The sequence below is a fragment of the Felis catus genome, chromosome E2 (assembly GCF_018350175.1).
Source record: "Felis catus isolate Fca126 chromosome E2, F.catus_Fca126_mat1.0, whole genome shotgun sequence".
Taxonomy (NCBI): Eukaryota; Metazoa; Chordata; class Mammalia; order Carnivora; family Felidae; genus Felis; species Felis catus.
The window spans coordinates 10,235,303-10,248,354 of record NC_058382.1 but is presented as its reverse complement, the minus strand read 5'-3'; the positions used below and the strand labels follow the sequence as shown (position 1 = coordinate 10,248,354).

The following is a 13,052-nucleotide window of genomic DNA, read 5'->3' as shown; positions in this document are numbered from 1 at the left end:
GCCTCCCTTCAAGTCCCCAGTCCTACCTCTGGCCAGCTCTGCGCCCTCAGACAAGACTCAAACTTTGGTGCCTCAGGCACCTCATCTATAAAAAGGGGAATATAGTAGTGTTTACTCCCCGAGTCACTGTGCAGTTAAAAGGGGTGGTATATTTAAGGAGCTTAAAATAATGCTTGGGTCATGGTGAGTGCTATGTAATGTCATTATTAGTGTAGTGGTTCCCGGACTTGGCTTTTATAGACCGGTTGAAAATGATAGTGGGAGGGGCGCCTGAGTGCTGACTTGATCTCAGCTTGGGGCCTGATCTCACAGTTTGTGAGTTCGAGCCCCACATCGGGCTCTGCGCTGACAGCATGGAGCGTGCTTGAAATTCTCTCTCTCTCTTTCTGCCCTTACCCCACTCATGTGTGCGTGCTCTCTCTCTCCTCTCTCTCTCAAAATAAATAAATAAACTTAAAAAAAAAAAAGGAAAGTGGTGGAGGGAAGAGACATACAAATTTTGTAATTTGTAGTTTTGCCAAGGAGGGCATTAAAAAAAAGAATGAAAAACCTTCCTCACTATTATTTTATAAAAAATAGGATCTAGTATCAAAATCAAAGGTAGCCTTTCTCAAGGAAGTTGGCAGCCTTATATGGACATGTGTAGGTATATGTTTCTAAATCTCATTTTTACGTAGACTGGGGAAGATTTTGCCCCAGGCCAGCACCAATAATGTGTGGATAGGTATTTAGACAGCCAGACGTAAATTCATATCCCACTTCTCCATTTATTCTGTCACCTTAAACAAGCTGTTTGACTTCCCTGAGCCTTCTTTAAGTTTTCTCATGTGTAAACTAAAGGTACCGGTATCTGCTTCACTGGGTTATTGTGAGAAGCTGAGGTAAAGAATGAAATATTTGCCATATAGTAAATGCTAAATTGGTAGGGGTTCTCACAGGGAAGTCAAATATTCGTTGGGAGCCAGTCAAGTGAAATCCACAGTGTATGCCGTTGGGAAATCCAAAAAGTAAGGTAATGTGCTTGACGGTAGAAGTCTCTTGCAAGGTATCCTTCTCTACATAATTTCCTCTCTCGTTTATTCTCTCTGCAAGTCACTAAACAAAAACCTGACTTGCATTCCCTTGCTTGAAAACCTTTAGTGCTTTTCTATTGCCTTGTAAAGTGCCTGACTTGTCACAGGCGCCTAATTAATGCCCGAATGAGGGATAGAGTAGTCTAGCTGGGCAGACCAGAGAGATTTTTGAAAAAAAAAATTTGAACACTGATAATACTAAACCAGCGTATCAGGGGTCCACAGCTAAATCCTAAAGCTAAATCCAAAGTTCTAGCAGTTGTCCCCTCCTTGGCTTTGGGCGTTGTCATAGCCCATAGGACATGGTTGGAAGGTGTCTACAAAGCTTCCTCAACCTGGAATGGATTGGGCTTTTTTTTTTTTTTTAAGTTTATTTATCTGAGAGAGAGAGAGAGAGAGAGAGAGAGAGAGAGAGAGAGAGACCGAGACCAAGACCGAGAGAGACCCAAGCATCCTACGTGCTCAGCGTGGAGCCCGGTACAGGGCTCAGTCTCATAACCACGAGATCATGACCTGAGCTAGTATCAAGTTGGACGCTTGACTGACTGAGCCAGCCAGGTGCCCCTGGATTGGACTTTTCAAACCGCCCCTCCTAATACAGTCAGTACAGCATCCCTCCTCCCTCTGGGCTCACCCCTGGGGAAATCCGTTTCCTTTCCACCAAGTGAAGCTGGGTCCTCAGAAGCTTCTGCGATAATAGTAGCCTTTGCTTCCTTAGTCCTTTCCTATGTACCAAACATTGTTCTGTGTGCTTTATATCTTTTAACTCAAAGAATCCTCATAATAGCCCTCAGAAATAGATACTTTCCTTGTATCCATTTTATGTATGAAGAAATTGAGGCAGCACATGCTAGGTAATGTAGGAACATTCAGAGAAAAGAGGATTACCCCTCCCACCTCCCAAAGTACCAAATTGTTATACAGCTGTCTACTGGGCTGGTTTTGTATGTGTGCTCTCCTCTGTCTCTCTCTCTCTCTCTCTCTCTCTCTCTCTCTCTCTCTCTCTCTCTGGGGTTAATCACCTTCGATTAACATATTGACCTCGATTATTGGGAAATATTTCTCCCACTGAAAGGTATTTGGATGAGCATAGCGAATTCTTTGGTTTGTCCCCTTGATCCTTAGTTTGGCTTACCTGTTAAAGATTTCCAGAATGATCTGGCAGTTAATTCCAGTTCTGTTTTCCTTCCTCGTTTTTAGTGAGATCCTTATTGGAGTTTATCATCTGGTTTCCTCATTTTAGGTATTTTCATCTGAGTTTATTTCAGCAAAATATAAATCAAAGCCTATCACCCAATTCGTTTTTAGAATGCTTCCTTAAAGTATTTTGCTTTTTGGTTTTTGGGGAATTGCCCTGGAAATTTTGGTGTTGTATGATGCAGGGAAGGTCCGTGGCATGTGCTGTCTGCCATCAGTTGGCCTGGAATGCTCACTTTAATACCCATTTCAAATATATATTTGTCTTTCCGGAAACCTTCTCCATTCCTCCCTATTTCCAAGGTCTGAATTAGCATCAGGGCTTCTTTGCAGATCAGCCTTGTCTAATAGAACTTGCTGTACTGTTAAGTTTCTACTTGAAATGTAGATAGTGGGACCGAGAAACTGAATTTTAAGTTTTATTTAATTTTGAAGAAACTTTCAATGGCCAGGGTATTGGAGAGTGCGGATCTACACTATATGCTCCACAAGAGAGTTTGTTTTTTTGTTTTCTTGTCTCTTCTAACTCTGGCATAGGACCATGTTCCTTGATGTATTTGATGACTGTTTGACAAATAGCCCTCAATAGCAGAAATAATAAAGGAAAGTTTAAAATATTCCTTAAATTCTGCCTTCCAGGCATAACCATTGTTAACAATTGTGTTTTAATTGTAGAAAAAATTGCCAGTTTTCATTGACATTGCAGTGATTTCTGCATAGGATTCATCCTTGATTCTAGAAATCCATTTAAAAAAATTTTTTATTTATTTGTTTATTCTTTTCTTTAAAAAAGTTTTTTTAAAGTTTATTTATTTTGAGAGAGAGAGAGAAAGAACAAGGAGGAGAGGAACAGAGAGAAGGAGAGAGGGAGAACCCTGAGCAGGCTCTGCACTGTCAGCATAGAGCCCGATGCGGGGCCCAACCCACAAACCGTGAGATCATGACCTGAGCTGAAATCAAGAGTCAGTTGCTCAACACACTGAGCTACCAGGCACCCCTATTTATTTAATTTTTTTAGTAATCTCTACACCCAACGTGGGACTCAAAACTCACAATCCCGGGATCAAGAGTTCGCAGGCCCTTCTGACTAAGCCAACCAGGCGCCCCTCTAGAAATCAGCATTTATCAAGGTTGTTGCAGATTTTGGAATTTTAGGAGATGGAGGTTTAGAATGCAGGTCATACATGTAACAGAAGCAAGTTATGACTAATTTTGGTCAAGTGCCTTTATAAAGATTGTTGTGACATAATGGAATTCTGTCCTAACGCTTAGAGTTCTTAGTGAAAATCTAGGAAAGAGGATGAATCATCCTTCTTTCGTCTTCCACAGCCCAGATGATTTTGCCAGCATTTTGTTTTGAGGATGAGTTGGGCGTTCAGGGGATTTTGGCTTGGCTCCTTGGGGTGGTGGGGGTATTTGGAGAAGAGAAATTAAAGGGATTTATTCCTGGGGTGCCTGGGTGGCGCAGTCGGTTAAGCGTCCGACTTCAGCCAGGTCACGATCTCGCGGTCCGAGTTCGAGCCCCGCGTCAGGCTCTGGGCTGATGGCTCAGAGCCTGGAGCCTGTTTCCGATTCTGTGTCTGCCTCTCTCTCTGCCCCTCCCCCGTTCATGCTCTGTCTCTCTCTGTCCCAAAAATAAATAAACGTTGAAAAAAAAATTAAAAAAAAAAAAGGGATTTATTCCTTGCTGACAAGATGGAAGAAGCAGAAGCGGGTCTGCTTGAATTTCTTTTCTCTTCCATAGTGGAAGCAGCACTTTAAGCCAAGTTGTTTTTGTGAACATTGTGTGTGTGTGTGTGAGAGCGTGCATGCATCTTTCTTGTGTAAAGATGTCATTGATTTCATTTTTTGTCAAATTTCCTTTAATCCCTAACAGTTTTTCCTATTTCATATTATCTGTGTTGGTAACTTCCATTCTGTTCTGAAATGATGTTTTTACCTTCAGAGTGGGCTATTGATGTTGGGGGATGGATGGGAAGTGGAGAGAGAGACAGAATGCAAATGGGTGGGGCAGAGAAAGAAGTAGACACAGAATCTATCAACACTGAGCCCAAGCCCGATGGAGGGCTCGAACTCAAGAACCGTGAGATGACCTGAGCTGAAGTCGGATGCTTAACCGACTGAGCCACCCAGGTGCTCAAGGAAGGAATTTTTGAAAGTCTTTGAATTAAGTGGAATCGGGGAATCTTGGATTGGGTCCTGGAACAGAAAAGAGAATTAATGGAAAAATGGTAAAATCCAAATGAAATCTCTGGTTTAGTTTTTTTTACCAAAGATAATTTCTTCGTTTTGACACGTCTGCAATGGTTATGTTAATCTTAGGGGAAGCTGGGTGAATCGAATATGGCAGCTCTGTCATATCTGCAACTTTTCTGTAACTCTAAAATCATTCCAAAATAAGTTGTTGTGTTTTTTGTTTGTTTGGTTTTTGTGTGTTTGTTTTGTTTTGCGTTTTTTAAAATTTATTTTGAGAGAGAGAGAGCGAGCTAGCTGGGGAGGGGTAGAGAGAAGGGGAGAGTGAAATCCCAAGCGGGCTCAGCGCCATCAGTACAAAGCCCGGCGCGGGGCTCTAACTCACAAACCATGAGATCATGACCTGAGCCGAAGCTGAGAGTTAGGAAGCTTAACCAACTGAGCCACCCAGGCGTCCCCCTCCCCTTTTTTTAAAGCCAAGAAGAGCCAGAGCATTTCAGGGTTGTGACTTCAGCAAGGGGGAAGCATACATAGATTTGGTTTATATAAGCCCCCCCCCCCCCCCCCTCAGGAGCTGTGCCTGTCTCTGTCCACTTCCCTCCTTACACCCAGTGTTCCAGCCATGTTGAATGACTGTAGCTCTTCCAGAAATCCTAGCTTCTGGGCCTTGTTCATGTACTGTTCCTTTTATCTGGGGTGTTCTCCTGCTACCCCCATCCCAACCAAACCAAACCAAACCAACAAAAACTTAACTAATTTATTTTAATTCTTTAGATCTGGCTTTTTTTTTTTTTTTTTAAAGTTTTAGAGGGTCTGTGCAAGTAGGGGAGAGGAGCAGCGAGAGAGAGGGAGACAGAGAGAATCTTAAGAGAATCCATGCTGAGCATGGAGCCCAACTTGGGGCTTGATCCCATGACCCTGAGATCACGACCCGAACTGAAATCAGGACTCAGACACTTGACTGACTGAGCCACGCAGGCGCTCTAGATCTGGCTCGGATTTTGTTTCTCTCAGAAAGCCTTCCCCGATTGACCATCAGTGGTCAGACCGTGTCTGAGTTTGCCCCTGTTGTACTTACTACTGTGTGTTTGAACTGCCTGTTTTCTTTTCCTTTCTCTTTCTCCAGCTACATCTTAAGCTCCTTGAAGGACTGTACTTTTCATTATTTTACCTCCCAGGCATAGAACCCAGGAATCTAAGCATGCTCGATAAATTGGGGAATGTTTCTTGAATCAATTGCTCCAGGAAGCAGGAAGCAGCAAGCAGCACACCTCGCACTCTCTCAGCCTCCACCGGCAGTTTCACTGAGGCCTGTAAGGAATGGTGGCTGTAGTTTGCTGTGAACCCGCGTATGCGCCATAGATGGCCAAACCCCTGCTTTCAGAGATGAGAAAGCACATTTTTTACGGGCTTATTCTTGCACATCAAGCTCCAGGGGTCCAGTTTAGGAAGGCATTTTAAAATCTTCCAGTTCTTTAGCATTATCTTTTCCTGTACTATGTGAATTTATCTCATTTTACCGTAAGAGATAATGTGTAGATTGTTGTAAGTCTGTTCTTTAGTAAATCAAATCAACAATTAATTCTCTAGAGTGTGTACAGCCCTAGGTGGAATACGTAATGCTATCTGATATGGTCCCTGCTTTTGAACTTCTTACATTCCAGTGGGAGAGAGAGAACATCCTCACCCTATAGTTTGTTATTGTGGCTTAATAACATGAATCAGGTAACAAGAGGAGTAGGGACCCTTGTGGTTTAGCAGGTGCTAAAGCCATCACCTCTGTCTTCAGTTTCCCTTGGTGTTGGTATGACCTCTGAAAAACAGTGGTTGGTGAGTTTGGATTGCCCCTAGTTAGATGTGGCTAGAGATGCAAATTCTAAGCAAAGGCTATAAACTGAGGGTCTTTGGATCCTTAAGGGGTATGGTTGGGGGAGTGTCCATAATGTTCCTAAGAGAATATGCTGCATTTTGGTTCCGTTTATTTTTTGTGGAGAGAGGATCTGTAGCTTTCATTAAATTCTCAAAGGAATCCATGACCCAAAAAAGATTAGAACCACAGGTTTAGAGTAACGCTGCGACCCATGGCCTCATTTTGTCTTCCTTTTATTTCACCATTTTAGATTGGGCACTGTATTTGGTTTTTCCGTGATACTTGGAGGAGTCCTTGTTGCAAAAATTGTACTGTTGAATATCTGAAGGAGGATTGTGTGAAGTGTTCTCTTTTTTTGGAAGCTTGGTATTACAGCTCTTAAACTTTCATCTATTCTCTCACTGTTCAGTAAAAACATCTTTATATTTGAAATAATAATCACTGCTTTCCTAGGTCCAGGTAACTGAGTAGTGGTCACATAAAGATGAGGATGACCAGGTCCTGGCCCTAAATCAGCTCTTGGTGATACACAGTGTAAGTACTCCGAAATGGTAGCTAGTGGTCTCATGGGAACAGCTATCATGTTGAATCACAGCTGTAGTCTTGGAGGATGTTCAGGGTAGGATGTACAGGACAGGAACACAGGGGAAATAAATTGTATGTTTTAGTGAAATTTTACTGTTGACTTATTACCTCATTGATATGTTGCAAACCTTTGCATGTGAGGGTGTAACAGATTAGGTGCTTCCGGCCATTGCCAAGCTGGGGAGGTCCAGTTGGAAACATGACAGTGACACATGTATTAACATGGAACTCTTTTGAAGACTGCTGGCACCGTTTCCCCCTGCTCTGGTCAAGAGTGTAAGGTTCTCTTTGCTCTTAGGTCACTTAGCAAGCATCTATTGGACACCGAGAGGGTGTGTAATTCTGGGCTGGACCCTTGGACTTCACTGTTTACTTACTAGGAGATGGCAGTATCTTTTGATTTCTCTCAGTAATCAATATGGTGTCAAGGTCACCTCCCCTGGGAAGCAGTATAGATGGGTTTTGAAAGTCAAGATGCCAGAGTTCCAAACCCAGCTGTGCCATTTTCCAGCTGGATAGCCTTGACTCAGGTCATGGTTGACCCCTCTGAACTTCAGCTCCCTTATGTATAAAATAGGGTTAAACTATTAGCTGCCATATAGGACTTTCATATTATATACAACGTGTCCACTGCTTCGCAAAGGGCTGGTCACAGAGTAGGGCCCAATAAATGGAAGCTGTATTGTTATTAGTAAGCAATGATTACAAATCATGGAGAAATTCCCTCATTTTATTTTTTTCACTAATGATAATTACTGTGTCACTCAGAAGAAAGATAATTCTACTTATGTGAATGGGGGAATTGGGTACTCCTAATTAGTATTGGAAGGAGTAGCTGAATCTCTCTCTCTCTCTCTCTCTCTCTCTCTCTCTCTCTCTCTCTTTTTTTTTTTTTTTTTGGCCTGTTCGATAACTTTTGCTAGGGCAAAGGCTCTTAATCTGGGGTTCCTGAGTTTTTTGTGTGTAAGTGCATTTTCTGTGGGAGAAGGTCCAAATTTTCATCATGTTGTCAAAGCGATCCTTAACTGGTAAAAGATTACTTGGTTAATTGAGCCATTGGGTAGGTGTAGAGCCACAGTTGGTACCCTTGATCCTGAAATTGTCCATCATATTAAGATACTACTGAGAAAACTTTTCCAAATAAAAAGAACATAATGAAGATAGAAGTTGAATACTCAAAATCTTTTGTGTGCTTTTTTTCTTCCTTTGGCAAAGAGAAAGTGGGACCAGTAGGGAAGAAAGAGATGTCAGGAAGGAGTGAAATACTGCCTGCAGAATGACATTGCAGTTTCTGGCCCTCAGAGGTTGATTCCAGATCATCACTTGGCTTCCTCATCTGCACCACGGCTTCTGGTCACGTGTACCATTTGCTTTCTCCTGAACACCTGTTCAGGTTCTGTCGGCTCAAGTTGGTCTTCTTGCTGAGATTGTCCCTTCTCCCATAGTCTGCAGGTGCAGGTGTCCTTCCTGATCCTGCCTATCTTAATTATGATCAGCTTCGGAGTCCTTCAGAGCACTGACATTCATCTTTACCCTCCACGGGCACTGTCCTTTGTACAGAGTAAGCATTGCCTGTGTGCGTGATATAGGGGCATGTTATTACACATAATAAAGCGTTGTGGAACTAAAGTGAATACCGATGCATAAGAAGAAACTAAATGCCTGCCTGAGGGAGGAAAAGAGTATAGGTTAAATTTATTGAAAACATGAAAAATGGTCAAATGCCAGTGGGAGTTTTGAGTTCTGAGAGAGTTTGGGAACCCTTTTATAGCCTCAGTGACAGCCTTGTTAGGGGGAAGAACCCACCTTGATTTGGGAACTAGGAGTGTGGGAAACAGCCAGCATTATGGCCCTGGCTGAGTCATAGTACTTCTGGACTGGGGTTATCTTTTCTGCAAAGTGGATTAGACTTTTTTTTTTTTTTTTTTTTTACGATTTTATTTTTTTATTATTATTTTTTAAATAATGTATTTCTTCATATCCAAGTTAGTTAACATATAGTATAGTATTGGTTTCAGGAGTAAAATTTAGTGATTCATCACTTACACATACATACCCAGTGCTCATCCCAGCAAGTGCCCTCCTTAATGCCCATCACCCATTTAGCCCATCCCCCACCCTCCTCTCCTCCAGCAACCCTCAGTTTGTTCTCTGTTTTTAAGAATCTCTTATGGTTGGCCTTCCTTTCTGTTTTTTGCTATTGTTTGTTTTGTTTCTTAAATGTTTATTTTTGAGAGAGAGAGCATGCACAAGCAGGGGAGGTGCAGAGAGGGGGACAGAGGATCTGAAGCAGGCTCCATGCTGATAGCAGAGAACCCGATGTAGGGCTCAAACTCATGAACTGTGAGATCATGACCTGAGCCAAAGTCAGATGTTTAACCACCCAGGCCCCCCCCACCCCCGCCATCTCTGTTTTTATCTTATTTTTCCTTCCCTTCCCCTATGTTCATGTTTTGGTGCTTAAATTCCACGTATAAGTGGAATGATATTACTGGTATTATAAGTAAATGGCTTATTTCACTTATGATAATACACTCTAGTTCCATGCATATTGTTGCAAAAGGAAGATTTCTTTTTTTTTTTTTTAACGTTTATTTTTTTTATTTTTGAGAGAAAGCAAGTAGGGAGGGGCAGAGAGAGGGAGAAAATCCCAAGCAGGCTCTGTCTGGGCTGTCAGCATAGAGCCTAATACAGGGTTTGATCCCATGATCTGTGAGATCATGACTTGAGCTGAAATCGAGAGTTGGACGCTTAACCAACTGGGCCACCCAGGTGCCCTAAGATATCATTCTTTTTTTTTTTTAATTTTTTTTTTGAAAGACAGAGTGTGAGTGGGGGAGGGGCAGAGAGAAGGAGACACAGAATCTGAAGCAGGCTCCAGGGTCTGAGCTGTCAGCACAGAGCCCGATACGGGGCTTGAACTCACAAACTGTGAGATCATGACCTGAGCTGAAGTCGGACACTTAACTGACTGAGCCACCCAGGCGCCCCTAAGATATCATTCTTTTTGATGGCTGAGTAATATTCCATTATATATCTATATATATCTATATATATATACGTATATATATATACACGCATATACACACACATACATACACACACACACACATATACACACACACACACACATACATACACCACATCTTCTTTATGGATTCATCAGCTGATGGACATCTGGGCTTTTTTCATAATTTGACTATTGTTGATGGTGCTGCTATAAACACTGGGGTGCATGTGCCCCTTTGAATCAGCATTTTTGGGGGCGCCTGGGTGGCGCAGTCGGTTAAGCGTCCGACTTCAGCCAGGTCACGATCTCGCGGTCCGTGAGTTTGAGCCCCGCGTCGGGCTCTGGGCTGATGGCTCGGAGCCTGGAGCCTGTTTCCGATTCTGTGTCTCCCTCTCTCTCTGCCCCTCCCCCGTTCATGCTCTGTCTCTCTCTGTCCCAAAAATAAATAAAAACAAAACAAAACAAAACAAAACAAAAAAACGTTGAATCAGCATTTTTGTATCCTTTGGGTAAATACCTAGTAGTGCAATTGCTGGGTCGTAGGGTAGTTCTATTTATTTATTTATTTATTTATTTTAATTTGTTTTTTTCAACGTTTATTTATTTTTTTGGGACAGAGAGAGACAGAGCATGAACGGGGGAGGGGCAGAGAGAGAGGGAGACACAGAATCGGAAACAGGCTCCAGGCTCCGAGCCATCAGCCCAGAGCCTGATGCGGGGTTCGAACTCCCGGACCGCGAGATCGTGACCTGGCTGAAGTCGGACGCTTAACCGACTGCGCCACCCAGGCGCCCCGGGTAGTTCTATTTAAAGATTTTATTTTTAAGTAATCTCTACACCCAACGTGATGCTCTGAACTCAACCCCGAGATTAAGAGTAATATGCTCCAGATGAGCCATCCAGGCGCCCTGGATTGGACTTTCTGAACATGTAATAGTGGTGTTGATGAGCACCTACCATGTACCAGGTACTAGGCTGGGTCCTGAGAACAACCAGACAAGACCCTCTGCTTTTATTCTAGTGGAATGTATTGAGTGGGATGTTAGTCCCTTCACCAGCATTACAATTCTGGGATCTGGATAGTGGGCACCAGCCTCTGCTCTGGGGGTTGTTGTGAAGATTAAATGAAAAAGCACTTTGAAGATTACGAAGTACTCTTCTCTTATTTATTATGAGTGCTGTCCCCACCCTGCCTTTGACCTATAATTTAAGCAGATTAAAAATGTTTAAAATGTGTGCCAAGGTCACTGCCAGCATTTTTACATTATCTAGTCCCCAGTGAGGTCTTCGTATCATATCGTAAGTAAATTAGCCTAGGAAGATTGGGTGGAAGCTTTTTGCACCAATAGGAGTATGATCCCAGGGTTTAGGTAGATTTAGGGACTTAATTCCATCCATTATAAGTGAATCCCTTAAACAGGATTGGGATATAGATTTGTAATACCGTCTTCACTAACTGAGAATGTATTTGAGAAGAGCACGTTTACTTACAAGTATTTTTGAAGTGTTTCTGTATCGGGTTTATTTCTGCCTTTCTGCTGAGTTCTTTCCATTTTTAAAAAAGATTTCAGTCTGGGGACACCTGAGTGGCTCAGTCCATAGAGCATTGAACTCTCGATTTCGGCTCAGGTCACGATCTCATGGTTTGAGTTTTGAGCCCCTCATTGGGCTCCATGCTGGTGGTGCAGAGCCTGCTTGTGACTCTCTCCCCCTCTCCCTCTTTCTTTGCCCCTTCAGTGCATGTGCTTGCTCTCTCTCACTCACTCTATCTCTCTCTCTCAAAATAAACTTAAAAGAAGATTTCAGACTGACTCTTAAATTCTTACATACAGTTTCACATTGGCAAAGACTGCATATTGGGAAAAACCAAACTTCTCTCCTGATTTGGGCTTTTTTTTTTTTTTTTTTTTTTTTTTTTTTTTTTTTTTTACCATAAATTCAGGATGCAGTTGTTTTCCAAGTGCTTCCATTTTGTGATTAGGCTTAGTATTTTTATTTTTTATAATCTTTTATCTTATTTTTTAAGTAAGCTCAACATGGGGCTTGAACTTACAACCCCACGATCAAGAGTCGCATATTCTACTGTCTGAGCCAGCCAGGCATCCCAGGGTGAATATTTTTAGATACAACTCCCTTGCCCTTAAGTTTGTCCCCAGCACCCTCAAAACAAAGAGTAAGTGATGTAATTAGGATGCAATCTGTTGCCTGTGGATTTCAAGGGAAATTATTTCCATGCAGCTCAGAAGCTTATGGACAAAGTCAAGCTTCCATTTATTTATTTATTTATTTATTTATTTATTTATTTGTTTGTTTATTAAAAAATTTTTTTAAAATTTCTTTTGTTTATTTATTTTTGAGACAGTGTGAGCAGGGAGGGGGTAGAGAGAAAGGGAGACACAGAATCCAAAGTAGGCTCTAGGCTCTGAGTTGTCAGCACAGAGCCTGACATGGGGCTCAAACTCACGAACTGTGAGACCATGACCTGAGCTGAAGTTGGCCACTTAACTGACTGAGCCACCCAGGTGCCCCCTATTTATTTAAAAATTTTAAAAATATTTTTATTTATTTTTGAGAGAGAGAGAGAGAGAGAGAGAGAGAGAGAGAGAGAAAGAGAAAGAGAGAATGAGACGGGGAGGGGCAGAGAGAGGGAGACACAGAATCAGAAGCAGGTTCCAGGCTCTGAGCTATTAGCACAGAGCCTGACGCAGGGCTCGAACTCATGAACTGCAAATTCATGACCTGAGCTGAAGTTGGACACTTAACCGACTGAGCCACCCAGGCACCCCTCAAGCTTCCTTGTAGATTGGGTGAATTTATCAAAAATGACCTGATGAAGTGAGATTCTTACCTTGAGGTTGGAGATTTTGAGTGTGAAACAGTGATGTGAAATTTCTAAAGCAACTTTGATCTATGAATAAAATGTTACTTCTAATTGTCTTTGAGCCGTTTTAATTTTTTCTTTGAAACTTGAAATGGAATTGACGTTGTGTACACTGTGTCCGGGTGGTTTTCACCTTTAGGGAAAGGAAAGACACGGGTCTTTTCCCGTCGTCTGCTGTGTCACGTTTTACTCTGCTGTTTTGTGAGTTCTTGAGACGGAGATAAAAAAGATGGGTTCTCCTAC

At 42.3% G+C, this 13,052-nt stretch overlaps 1 protein-coding gene across 2 annotated transcripts in view; it reads left to right on the top strand.

Annotated features, from left to right (window-relative positions):
- ARHGAP35 (Rho GTPase activating protein 35) overlaps positions 1-13,052 on the top strand; it is a 121,967-nt gene that overhangs the window by 11,736 nt on the left and 97,179 nt on the right. The gene's annotated exons all lie outside the window — the stretch shown is intronic.